This window comes from Thunnus thynnus, chromosome 13 (assembly GCF_963924715.1).
Source record: "Thunnus thynnus chromosome 13, fThuThy2.1, whole genome shotgun sequence".
In the NCBI taxonomy this organism is placed as follows: domain Eukaryota; kingdom Metazoa; phylum Chordata; class Actinopteri; order Scombriformes; family Scombridae; genus Thunnus; species Thunnus thynnus.
The window spans coordinates 30174056-30186182 of NC_089529.1; the positions used below are offsets into that span (position 1 = coordinate 30174056).

The following is a 12127-nucleotide window of genomic DNA, read 5'->3' on the forward strand; positions in this document are numbered from 1 at the left end:
AGCAACATAAATGCAAACATGAATGTCTGAATAAATCAGTACAAAGTCTCAAAGAAATGCACTCACCCATGTTGGGATCTTTCTCTCCTGGAAAATTAACATATTCTTACATCAATATTGTGGCAAAACACAAATCAATAAGAAAAAAGGCTTTGATGCAACACTGACAAAAGTTGAGCCGGGTTCAACTTTTTTGATGGACCTTTTTCTCCCGGAGCCCTCTGTGTTAGCAACCCATCTATGACAACGGACTGATCTCATTGAAATGAATGAAGGGGCTGCGTTTTGTCATGAAGGCCTAAATTCACTGGAAGCGCCTGACGCACGCGTTTTGAATTACACCCATTGTTTTCAATGGCCGAACATGCACTAGAAGCGTTATGACGTGTGTCAAACTGCCTTGACACACCTACTCCGACCTTACAGAATTCAAGATCTCTCTCTCTCTATATATATATGTGTGTGTATATATATATATATATATATATATATATATATATATATAAACATACACAACACACACACATATTATTTTGTAGTAATTATTTTAAATAATTGCTACAAAATAATATAAAATAATAATAATAATATAAAAACTATACACACACCCACACACACACACATATATGTGTGTGTGTGTGTATAGTTTTTATATTATTTTGTAGTAATTATTTTACGTACACAGTGCATTCACTATACAGATTTACATTGTATTTTTTGTTGGTATACTTAAACATATAGATATTTATTTATATATCATAGGCAGGGCACACATACACACAGCACTTTACATACATATTGATATGTTTTATACTATTTTTTTTTATATTCTTATTACTATTGCTTTTACTATTTTATAACAATAAAGAACTTGAACTTGACTATTATATCTATGCTTAGATAAAATTAGTTTATTGTATGAAATATACAGTACATTTCTGAGTACCTTCTATCCAAACATACAAAATAATATAAAATAACTAAAAAATGCAATTCCTGTAGAAATTGCATGTGAATGCTGAAAGCGGATTCAGATTGCATAACTGGAAGCTGAACAGTATTGAAAAATCTAGCAAGATTAAAATTAGCAATGCCAACAGACATTCACAAAAATGAGAGGAAAAAATCTCCATTTTGACGAGGAAAATGCACTTGTCTCAAACTAGAGCTTGAAGCCCAGAGATTTGTACATCATTAGTGAAAGCAAGACTAGTTTAACATGAGAATGAATGATATGTGTAAAAAGTTTTTGAAGGAAGAGAGAATCTGTAAGTTTAAGAAACCGGAGTGAGAGAAGACACACATCCTGCAGACTGTATTGCAGTCAATGAGAACGTGAAAGGGACTCTCTATCAATTATTTATTTATGTCCTATGTGAAATGTACTTACATTTTGAGAGAGAGGAGGCTTGTGGCAACATACTGAGGCAAGATATGTGCGTGAAGAGTTAAAATTGTGGGAGTGACAGCAGTTTAGAAAAACATTCTGGCCTAAAAATATCTGTGCTCTCCACTGTGACTGATTACATGACACACTGGTGAGACCTGAAAAAGTCTTCAAAGCCCCTGACTTTGGGCTGAAATTGCTGAAAAACTACAAAAGATATCACTAAACAATCTGCTAACTTTGAAAGTTCAAAGTTTTGTGAACATTCTACAGTTTGAATGGCGTCTGTACGATGGGAAGGGACTTCCGAGCAGTTGAGTGTCAAAGTGACCAAGGTTCCAACTCAGTTGGACGGTTTGTCCCATAGACTGCCATTATAAATTTTAATGTTTTAAAAATTTTTATAAAATCGCTGAAACATGTTACATTTCAGAAAAATACAAGCACACATCTGCTGAATGAGTTGCACAGATTGCTTTCAGCAATCACACAATAATAATCATATAAAAACTATATATAGTTTTTAGATGATTTTGTAGTAATTATTTTAAGTACACTGAGTGCATTAACTATACAGATTTACATCGCATTTATTGTTGGTATACTTTCACATATAGATATTTATTCATATATTATAGGTAGGACACATGCACACAGCACTTTACATATATATTGATATGTTTTATACTATTTTTGTTTATATTCTTATTACTATTGTTTTTATTATTTTAGAACAATAAAGAACTTGAATTTGACTATTATATCTATGCTTGGATAACATTAGTTTATTGTATGAAATATACAGTACATTTCTGAGTATCTTCTATCCAAACATACAAAATAATATAAAATAATAATAATAATATAAAAACTATATATAGTTTTTAGATGATTTTGTAGTAATTATTTTAAGTACACTGAGTGCATGCATGTCCCTGAGGATGTAATAATCCAACAGTCCAACTACCAACACTTGATTTCACAGGAGAATATATATTATTAAATATAGTAAAACATTACAATTTACAACTTCATTTAGCAGACACTTTTATCCAAAGCGACGTACATCTGAGAGCTGATACAACACGCCGCTCTGCGCTTCAGTCATGTTAAAACAGGAACACAACCAGACAGAAAATGCAGCTAACCTTCCTTTGTTCCAACCTGGCTAGTTTAGTGTTTGCTTGTAATTAATGTTATTAAAGATCTCACCTCACAGTAGATTCACTGTTCAAAAAGAATAAGCAATGTGTTGTTAGAAATATTAATACTCATTCCTTTTCTTCAACCAAAGCCGGACTGTTTCCTTCTTTCAGATTTATGGGCTGCCGACAAAGTTTACAGTTTGTTGAGGCACAAGAGAGGAAACTGCAGTCATTACTGTATTATAGTTATTTCTGTGTTTGACATGAAAGTGAAAAGTACCCACACGGGTGTGACCTGGCTAAATCAAACTGGGAAACTGGATATTACGAGGATAAACAGTCAAAGCCAGAAAAGTAAAATATTTAGGGTGAAATATCTGTCTTCATATAAATATTTTAGCATTAATTGTACATAAATATGGTGGCAAACAGGTTGTAAAACATTATAGGAGTTGGTATCTGCCCAGTCTTGGCATCAGAGAGTAAGTGGCCCGGCATTTGGTTTCTATAGGCGGGCCCTGCACGCACATCAGCCACGCTTAATTGCATACAGTAGGCTTATGCATCAACAGTCATGCATGGCTTAAGTTTGATTTCAACATTTTTGAGACCACATCAACAACTGTCAGTTCACTGTCGGTTGGATAGTTAACCACACTTGTCATCATAGAGCTTGTCAGCCTGTTGGTATGCATGATATATAAATATGGGTGTTTTCCATTTTTACAAACATTCTGACCTGATGAAGATCCAAGTCGGATCAAAACGTTCAGATTCAATTTTGTGGTTTGAAGTAAGTGTGCAGGCGTTACCTTTTTTCATTTATACACAACTTAACGTGAACATTTTTGTATTTATTGTTACATATATTTTACTTTTTTCTAAATTCTGTATATAATGTGTACATTTGTCTCTTGTCTATATATGTTACACCATGGCCCTGAAGTAATTCAATTTCACTCCTCTGTACGCAGGGGTGGAGCAGCCATTTTTCTGTTACTCTCTAATCTGTTATCACAGCCAGCAGCAAGTAACAGAAACACTGTTGCTGAAGGCACAAACGTAACTTTACTATATTTAACTGTTTACTCCTCCCTGGCCTGGTGGGTTTGTCAAATGGCTGTGATTGGCTGGATGGCTGTTCAATTCATCTAACATGACCAATAGGTTTTCATGTATGGGGAAACTCGGTTTCGTTTCATAAATGACTACCACAGGAAAAAGTGTGGTGTGGAGATATGTTTCTGTGAAAGTGTGGGTGACACCCACGGCTGCGATGCCCCTGTCTGTACATCCTGCACATACTGTGGATTGACAATAAAGCTTGACTTGAGTAAAAGTCTCCTCATGAAAACTAATATGTATACTAGGGATGTGCAGAGGGCCCAGTATTTGTATTTGTATCTATATTTGTTTGGGCAGCAAGATTATTTGTATTTGTATTTGTTTTTGGATAAAAGTGGAAAGAGGCTTAAAAATAACCCAACCGGTCAAAGCAGATGGCCGCCCACCTGCTGAGTATGGTTCTACTTGAAGTTTCTTCCTGTTAAAGGGGAGTTTTTCCTTCCCGCTGTCGCCTTACCGCTTTCTAATGTTAGAAAATTAAAATGTTACAATAGGTGTTCATGAATAAAAAAGCTTATGAAGGAGGTCCCCACACCAGGTCTCAAAAAGGAGTCTCCGAGATCATAGACGACTGCGCTGACTACTGACCTAAAACTTTACTCATCGCCTCATCGCAGACAGACCTCTACCTATTTATACACCCATAAAACAGAGACAGCACAGCATGTAACATGTAGGGAAGAACTTTAAAGGTAATTCTTGCTTTGCACTTTTCATTTCTTGCCCATTTTTTACAACCTAACTTTGTGGAAAAGAGAAGGGGAACAACAGGTTGTGGAGAGTTTCTTGGGAGCACTTTGCTTGTATCAGTGGCTCAGCTTTATCTCTGGGGAACACCCCCAACTCCAGGAGTGATGTCCAAATAAGGAAACGTGCATCATGTAGCAGGTGGATGTGACTCCCCTTGTTGAGACCTGCTGATAGACGTCACAACGGAGCAGAGGAGAGACACTGAGATAGCGATGTAACCGACCTGCACACTGGTATTTGACATGGGTTGTTTTTTCTTCCTGAAAACAAATAAATTTTAAAATATTTGTATGAAACAAATATTCGTAGAAAACGCACTATTTGTGCTTTGCCAAATAACGTATTCAGGCACACCCTTAGCGTATAGGTGAAGGAAATGTATCTCAGTACAATCCAACAATTACAAACTATAATGAACAAGTTATATCATTCAGATAATGGATATATTAAGAGAATAAATCACCGAAGTGATCAATCAAAGCTGATTAAAATCTATACGTCAAGTAGGAATAATAACTAAACAGCTATAGATGATATGTAGATATAAAAGCATGTTTCTATTCTAAGTGAATAATAAATCAAATGTTTAAACTGTTTCTGAGTGACTTCATCATGAGATGAGCTCACTGACTCGGGGCAGGAAACAAAATATGAATTAAAGCTTAAGAACGTGATAACATGAGGAGGTATTCATGTGCAATATCCTGCACAAATTATAAAAGTGATGTTTGGAAAATGTTCAGTATCCCATGAAGGAAACCTCCACTCCAACTTGGAAAAAATAATCAGTTTGCATCCAGCGATGAGAAAATCCCTTCACTTTAATAAGTTGATGGGTAAATTTTTGCCCAGAAAATCACTCGCACTGTTTTTGCTGTTTATGACTGTTTTTTAAGGCTTACTATGCAGGATTTGTCTGTTGCTGTTTGTAAATACAGCATTCAAAGTTGCTGCTGTTGAAAGTATTTAGTGGAAACACTGAAGCACATTGGCTCCAATCTAAGGTTATACTGCTGCAGCCTTTAAATGTGATGTCGATTAATTATCATAGATAATTATGAATTATGAAATCAAGATATTGTTAACCTTAATCAATAATTCGGGCACCAACTGTTGGATCTGTGAAGAACACAGTTGATTATATGCAATAATTATCAATTATCAAAGATAATTAATTAATTATGACAATTAATAGAATTATTAATATGAATTAACAAATACGGGGCACCACCCGGAAACCGGGACCAATACCCAAACAAGGTAATCTCATAAATGTGAGTTCACCTAGAATGTTAATATCTGAGAGATATCAACATTCAAGGGTGAACAAAGAAGGGTGAATTCGAGCTCTGACTCCTTCAATCAACCACTTTTCACAATATTACACACAATAATGACAGAAGAACTTCTCTTTAAAGATATAACAGTGTTTATTAAACTTAGCAAAATTAACAAAGTTAACAAATGCTTCATTCAATAAACAACTATCCTAAAATCTAATTCTACCAAACAAAACACAACAGCTATGTACAGGGTTGGACACATGCAGGGGAATGCGTGTGTGTGTGTGTGTGTATGTGTGTGCCAAGATGGTGACTGGGCCTGACATGATGACGTCGTCCGTCTGCTACGTCGACGTCATGCGACATCGTGACTATGGGAGGAAGTCACGTCACGCGAGACCCGAATGGCAGAAGTACGGCGGTGTCTTGGTTAGACAACAGCAAGATGGCGCCGCCTGGTGGTCGGCGTCTTGCACTCACCCAATTCCGTAAAAAACACACGTGTCTGATGGCGGATAAGGAAAGACAAAGCAAAGCTTTGTCCGATGTTATTTGACCATCAGATGTGCAAAAAGATGTCGGTGCGTGTATCTGTGCGCGTGTGAGTGTGTGTGTTAGTCGCAAGAGAGGGAGGAGGGAAAGCGATCGTGAGGAGAAGAGAAGCAATTCCTTTGTCCATACAGAGCGCACGTAGGGACGGCAGTCTGTAACGCACATTGTCTGGTTTCTGATCGACAAAGCAATTTACTTTCTCACTCACGGTGGCACAAACACAGCAGTAGTCCCGACCGGGACAAACACAAAACAGTCTAGCGTAGTGAACACAACTAAACAAGCAGCAAACTTAAAATACTCCTCAGAGTAAAGCAGGAAAAATGGACTCGGCGGTCCGTCAACTCACACAACAAGAACAATAGCAATAAAGCTAAAAAGCTAAATGCTATACAACAGCAACTGATGCTGAAAAGAACACACAACTAACCCTGCCTCTGCCCAGAGCGAGCAGGGTGTGTGTGTAGTCCGTCTTTCTGTCCGGCTGTTCTCGGCTCGGATGCAGACGGTGGCCATTCTCGCATGGTCGGCGAAAATCACGGCAGCTGGCTCTCAGCGGCGTGGCGGAGAGAACAGCAGAGTCCATATTCATGTCTCCCATGATAATCAGTGGTGTGTCATCATAAGGAATGACTGAGAGTAACATGTCTAGTTTGAGAGTTGACACCCTGGAGGGCAGTATATGACAACCACATACAGCTTAACCGGAGCAGTAACTCTGATAGTGTGGTATTCAAAGGAGGAGTTGTTGCTTAGTGAAAAGCTTAGTGAATTTCCAGTGTTCAGAAATGAAGACCCCTGTACCGCCTCCACGCCTAACAGGACGGGGTGTGTGTGGGAAAGTTGAGTCGACAGAGAGTGCAGCCTGTGTGGTAGTGTTTTCTGGACGGATCCAGGTTTCAGTCAGAGCTGTTACCTGAATGTGTAACTGAGTAGCAAGTGCTTGGATAAATTGTGATTTGTTTACAGCTGATTGGCAATTCCATAGGCCAAGAGTGAAGGAGGAGTGAGTAGGGGAGGCTTTTCTGAGTGAATAAAGGTTCTCAGGGTTGCACTGTCTATGACAGATGCATTTTTTTCAAAAGCTTTGGATGACAGGGATGTCTTTGTAGCACATGGTGAGTGAGGCAGACTACATGAGTTGATAGTAGAAAAGGAATAAGTTGTCGGTGTCCTTGCTCAGTGGACTCGCACAGGTAGACTCACAGATCTTTAAACTATTCAGTCTTAACATAATAAGGGCTGACGGTTCTGCTGACACTACAGCACAGCTTGTGTGTTTAACCAGCAAGTGCACTGCTCCAACAAAGCCTGACAACAGCTGAAATCCAAATCAAACTCAAAAACAAAGTCTCGAAAACACTAACTAACCAACTGCTATCTCTAGATAGCTCTATATTCTAGATCAGGGCTTGTCCTCAACATAATGATAAACACACAGCTGAGTCATCTGTGGGACAAACAGTCCTCTCCAGATAACACTACACAACAATGAACCATGGTTACCTTTCAGTTTCTGTGCAGGACACATTAATCCAGTAAAACAGATCACAGCTATAATCATTTCAGTCGTGTTAAAACAGGAACACAAACAGTCAGAACATGAAGCTAATCTGTCAGGCTTTGGTCCAACCTGGATAGTTTAGTGTTTGTTTGTAATTAATGTGATTAAAGATCTCACCTAACAGTAGATTCATTTTTCAAAAAGAATAAATAATGTGTTGTTTGAAATGTTAATACTCACTTTGTCCTTTTCTTCAACCACAGCTGAACTTCTTTTCTCCGATCTATTGGCTGTAAACACTTAGAGTTGCTCTCTGTGGCAGGAAGAAGTCTGAATCTGAATGTTTTTTGCGCAATTGAGTGGCAGATACCAGCTTAAATAATGTTTTACAACCTGCTTGCCACCATATTTATCTACATTAAATGCTAAAATATTTATATAAAGACAAATATTTCACCCTCAATGTTTTACTTTTCTAATTTTGACTGTTAATCCTCATAATATACAGTTTCAAACACACAGCTCCCCTTTTCCAGTAAACAACGGTTTGGCCCAGTCATACCTGAACCGACCAGGTACTTTCACTTTCATGTCAAACACAATAATAACTGCAGTTTGTTGTTCTGTGCTGTCAGATTAAAGAGTTAACAGATCAGCCTCATACATACTGCAGTGTTAGCAACAACATGTATTTACAGTTTAAAAATTAAAAGTACTTGTTATGCAGACGGGCCCCTTTTAGAGTGTTATTATATATTTTATATTATAGGATTATCAAAATCATTGATGCATTAACATTTAAGCCGCTGTATCTTATAAATAGGGCTAGCCCACTTCTACACACTAAATCCAAGATGGCAGCATGTCAGTTCACGTCAGTGTCATCTGTTTTTACTAATAAATCGTTTATTGTTTTAACAGTCATACTGAAGTAAAGCAAAGTATTTGCATTGTGCATTTGCAAACTTTATTTTATGAGGATTATGAGGATATTTCTTTCCTGGACCATCTAATTGGGATATAATACTCTCCGATCCTCTGAATCTATCTCTCAAAGTCTCCTGGGTCTCGAAAACTGCGCCTCTCAGTCTCCATCTGGCCTCACCACCGATCTGACCTGATCTCCCTCAACAATGTCATGATGTAGAACCATAAATGTATGCAGATGATACCGTTGTGTACATACATGCAAAAACAGCTGAGTTAGCTGCTATGGTACAACCTCCTATTGCTGATATTTTCATCAAAGGTGAAAAAATTGACATAGTCACTGATTTTAAATATCTTGGTGTGACACTGGATCTAAATTTGAACTTTAAGAAACATGTTTAAAAAACGGTTAGAACCATAAAGTACAACTTAGCAAATTTTAGACATAATAGAAACTGTCTCTCTTTGGATGCAGCCAAGATATTTATGCAGCTATGATTCTTTCTCATATGTCTTATTGCATCACATGTTGGGGGCAGGCTGGAGAAACAACTATAAGACCTCTTTAGCCCTTTTACAAACAAAACTCTAAAAACTCTGGACAAAAAGCCAATGCATTTCAATCACTGTAGGGTACTGGAGAAATACAATTTACTGAGCTTTAAGTATTTTAGATTATTCTCAAATTTGTGCCTGGTTCATACAATTTTAAATGGTTTGTCCTCCTCCATTGTGTGACTTTGTGTTCACTCGCTCAGTAAGTTCTATTAGATCCTCCAGAATATCCTCTATACAAGATTGTACCATTTTGTCGCACTGCATTTGGACAGTCAGCTTTCTCTATGAAAGCCACAACTCAGTGGAATGCCCTACCTGATGATATGAAGAGTTCAAAACCAAATTAAAAAATCTGCTAAAAACCACTCAGCTCTGTAGCCACTGAATCTAAATTTCATCTCGTGTTCTTCTCATGAACGCAAATAATCTTGCTTTTAATTTGACAAGCTTGCATTATTAATTTCTAGTTGACATTGTGGGTGTATGCGATGTGCTTTTGTGTGCAGCTTTGTATTTTGTATAATGTGTTCTGTGTGTTTTTTGCTTTGTACTGTTTGTTATTGTGCTGCTATATGTTTTGATTGTAAGGGACTGCAGATAAAAATTAGCTTAAAGTAAATCTGGTGCAGTGCATCAAATGCCAACATTTATGTTTCATACTGTACATGGTCCAATTAAATACAATACAACTGGCTCAATGGTTGTTGTACAAATGGTGAAAACCCTCGGCATGGAATTCGTTGCAGGTCTTAAGTTCAACAAACTAATCTCATTAAACGCATTTAAATCCAAAATGAAAGAATTAGGGGCATCTATCTATCTATCTATCTATCTATCTATCTATCTATCACAAAATCTTTATCTGAAAAAAATGCTATAGCTGTTAAACAAATGTAGTGGAGTAAAAACTTCATTTTTTCATTAAGATGTTGTGAAGTAAAAGTTTAAAGTTGTACAAAATGGAAACACTCAATTAAAGTATGAATGTTGTTCCAAAGTATAGTACCTGCTTGTTTATAATCCACACATAATTAGGTTTCAGAGTGTATTTATGTTATGTTTTTAGAGACTTTCCTAATTGTTGGGATGTTGGTGTTGGTTTCAACATAAAGACACATTGGCTGTGATTAAAATGCAGCACAGTATTTCTTATTAATCTTTACCTGCATTGTGTCAGTGAACTTCGACTGAATGAAAGATTATTTGACCACTAACACTTTAGAGTACCACATTTATGGATGTATGGATTCATTTGTTGGTGTGTTGATGTACCTTCTACAGAAAACATCCACTGATTGAACTCGAAACTCATAAAATGCCTCTTAAGTTAGTAAGTAAGTAAGTAAGTACCTCCTGAGTCAACATCAACTGCTGTCAGTTCACCATTTTACAACCAGATGGTTAAACTGCCCAAAATCAGAAACCACTGTCACCACTCCTACCGTGTCAGGTTGGCTGCTATTTTGTGGTTCTTTGAAAGAAGAAACAAACATCAATAAGTGTATTTTACACTGTTGTGTTGCCCTCCTCTTTTCTGTAAAACTTTATTTTCCTTTGATAACTGTGAACTCACTCTTGTTCCCTCTGTGGTGTTTGTTCTGTTTGTCCAAAAAGGGGTGCAGCAGATCCTAGACTGTGGAGTCCCTCCTTAATATCTGTTCCATTGCTTCTTTGATTGCACAGATGGACTCATCTACACCAAAGTGCTGGATCTCTTCCTTGAACCTAAATGGAATGGAGTGCACTTATGCACTTTTCTACCTTATTGGACTAAGACCTTTACAATTTCTGCCTCTCGTTCACCCATTCACACACCAATGGTGGCGGAGCTGCCATGCAAGGTGCTGGCTTGATCATCGAGAGCAACTTGGGGTTCATTGTCTTGCTCAAGGACATTTCAACACATGGACAGGAAGAGCTGGGGAACTGAACCACCAACCAATCCCCATTTGGGGGACAGCATCTTCTTGTATTCTGACTCATGCAGCTGGAGGTCAGAGCCATTTCCCATTCTCTCTCTGAAATCTTTATCAACATCTCCGACATACACAGAGACGGCAACGTCTTCCTACAAGTAGGGAAAACCAAAGAGATTGTTCTTGATTTCAGGAGAACCTTCACCCACCACTGCTCTGCTGTCGAGAGTCAGCAGCACCAAGCTCTTATTGTGGACGACCTCACCTGGACCACCAACACCACATCACTTGTAAAGATGGCTCAGCAGCACCTTCACTTCCTGCAAAGGTTGAGGAAGGAAAGTGTCCCCCCACCAATCATGACCATTTTCCAGAGGGGCACTATTGAAAGCATCTTGACAAGCTGTGCCATCCAAAACTTCTTTTGGACTTAAAGTAATAACACTGCATTACCCCCCTGCACACACTCACAACCCCCATACCCTCACTCAAAAACAGATGCATAAGCCACTTTAATCAGTGCTATCCTGTGCCAAACTTATGTTTACAGGATAGCAGAACACAGGAGCTGGACTAAAAGTTAAAGTTTGTAAATTTAACAGTTGTGTTGATTTCCCCATTGTTATTTGATCTAGTTAATATTTTATAGAAGGGTGTTTAGACCCCATCTCGGTACAAGAATATAAGGTTCCTTTTTTCTAGCTTACCACCATATATTTTTGAGCATATGTGGTGTCGATTCTGACGTACATGATGACGAATATGATGTAATGTTTATATATAAGTTGTATGTTTTGATATTTATGATATTTTTGATGTATTGTTTTTGAGGTATGGTCTTTGTACTCCTGCTCTTTTTTATGTACTTTATTGAATTATTAATTACTTTGAGATGTTTATCCTCCTGGGTGGGTTGGATGGTTAATCACACGTCATCATAGAGCTTGTCAGCCTGTTGGTGTGCATGATGTATAAAT

General features: G+C 37.6%; 1 protein-coding gene across 1 annotated transcript in view; it reads right to left on the reverse strand.

The window, feature by feature from the left end:
• The window catches only part of LOC137196147 (uncharacterized), a 28507-nt gene extending 17819 nt beyond the window's left edge, over window positions 1-10688 (reverse strand). The window contains exons 1-2 of the mRNA XM_067608973.1: window positions 10677-10688; window positions 67-87 (exon numbers count right to left, since the gene is read on the reverse strand). The gene's annotated coding sequence lies outside the window, so the exon portion shown is untranslated. The remainder of the gene's footprint in view (window positions 1-66; window positions 88-10676) is intronic.
• Window positions 10689-12127: the final 1439 nt, after the last annotated feature.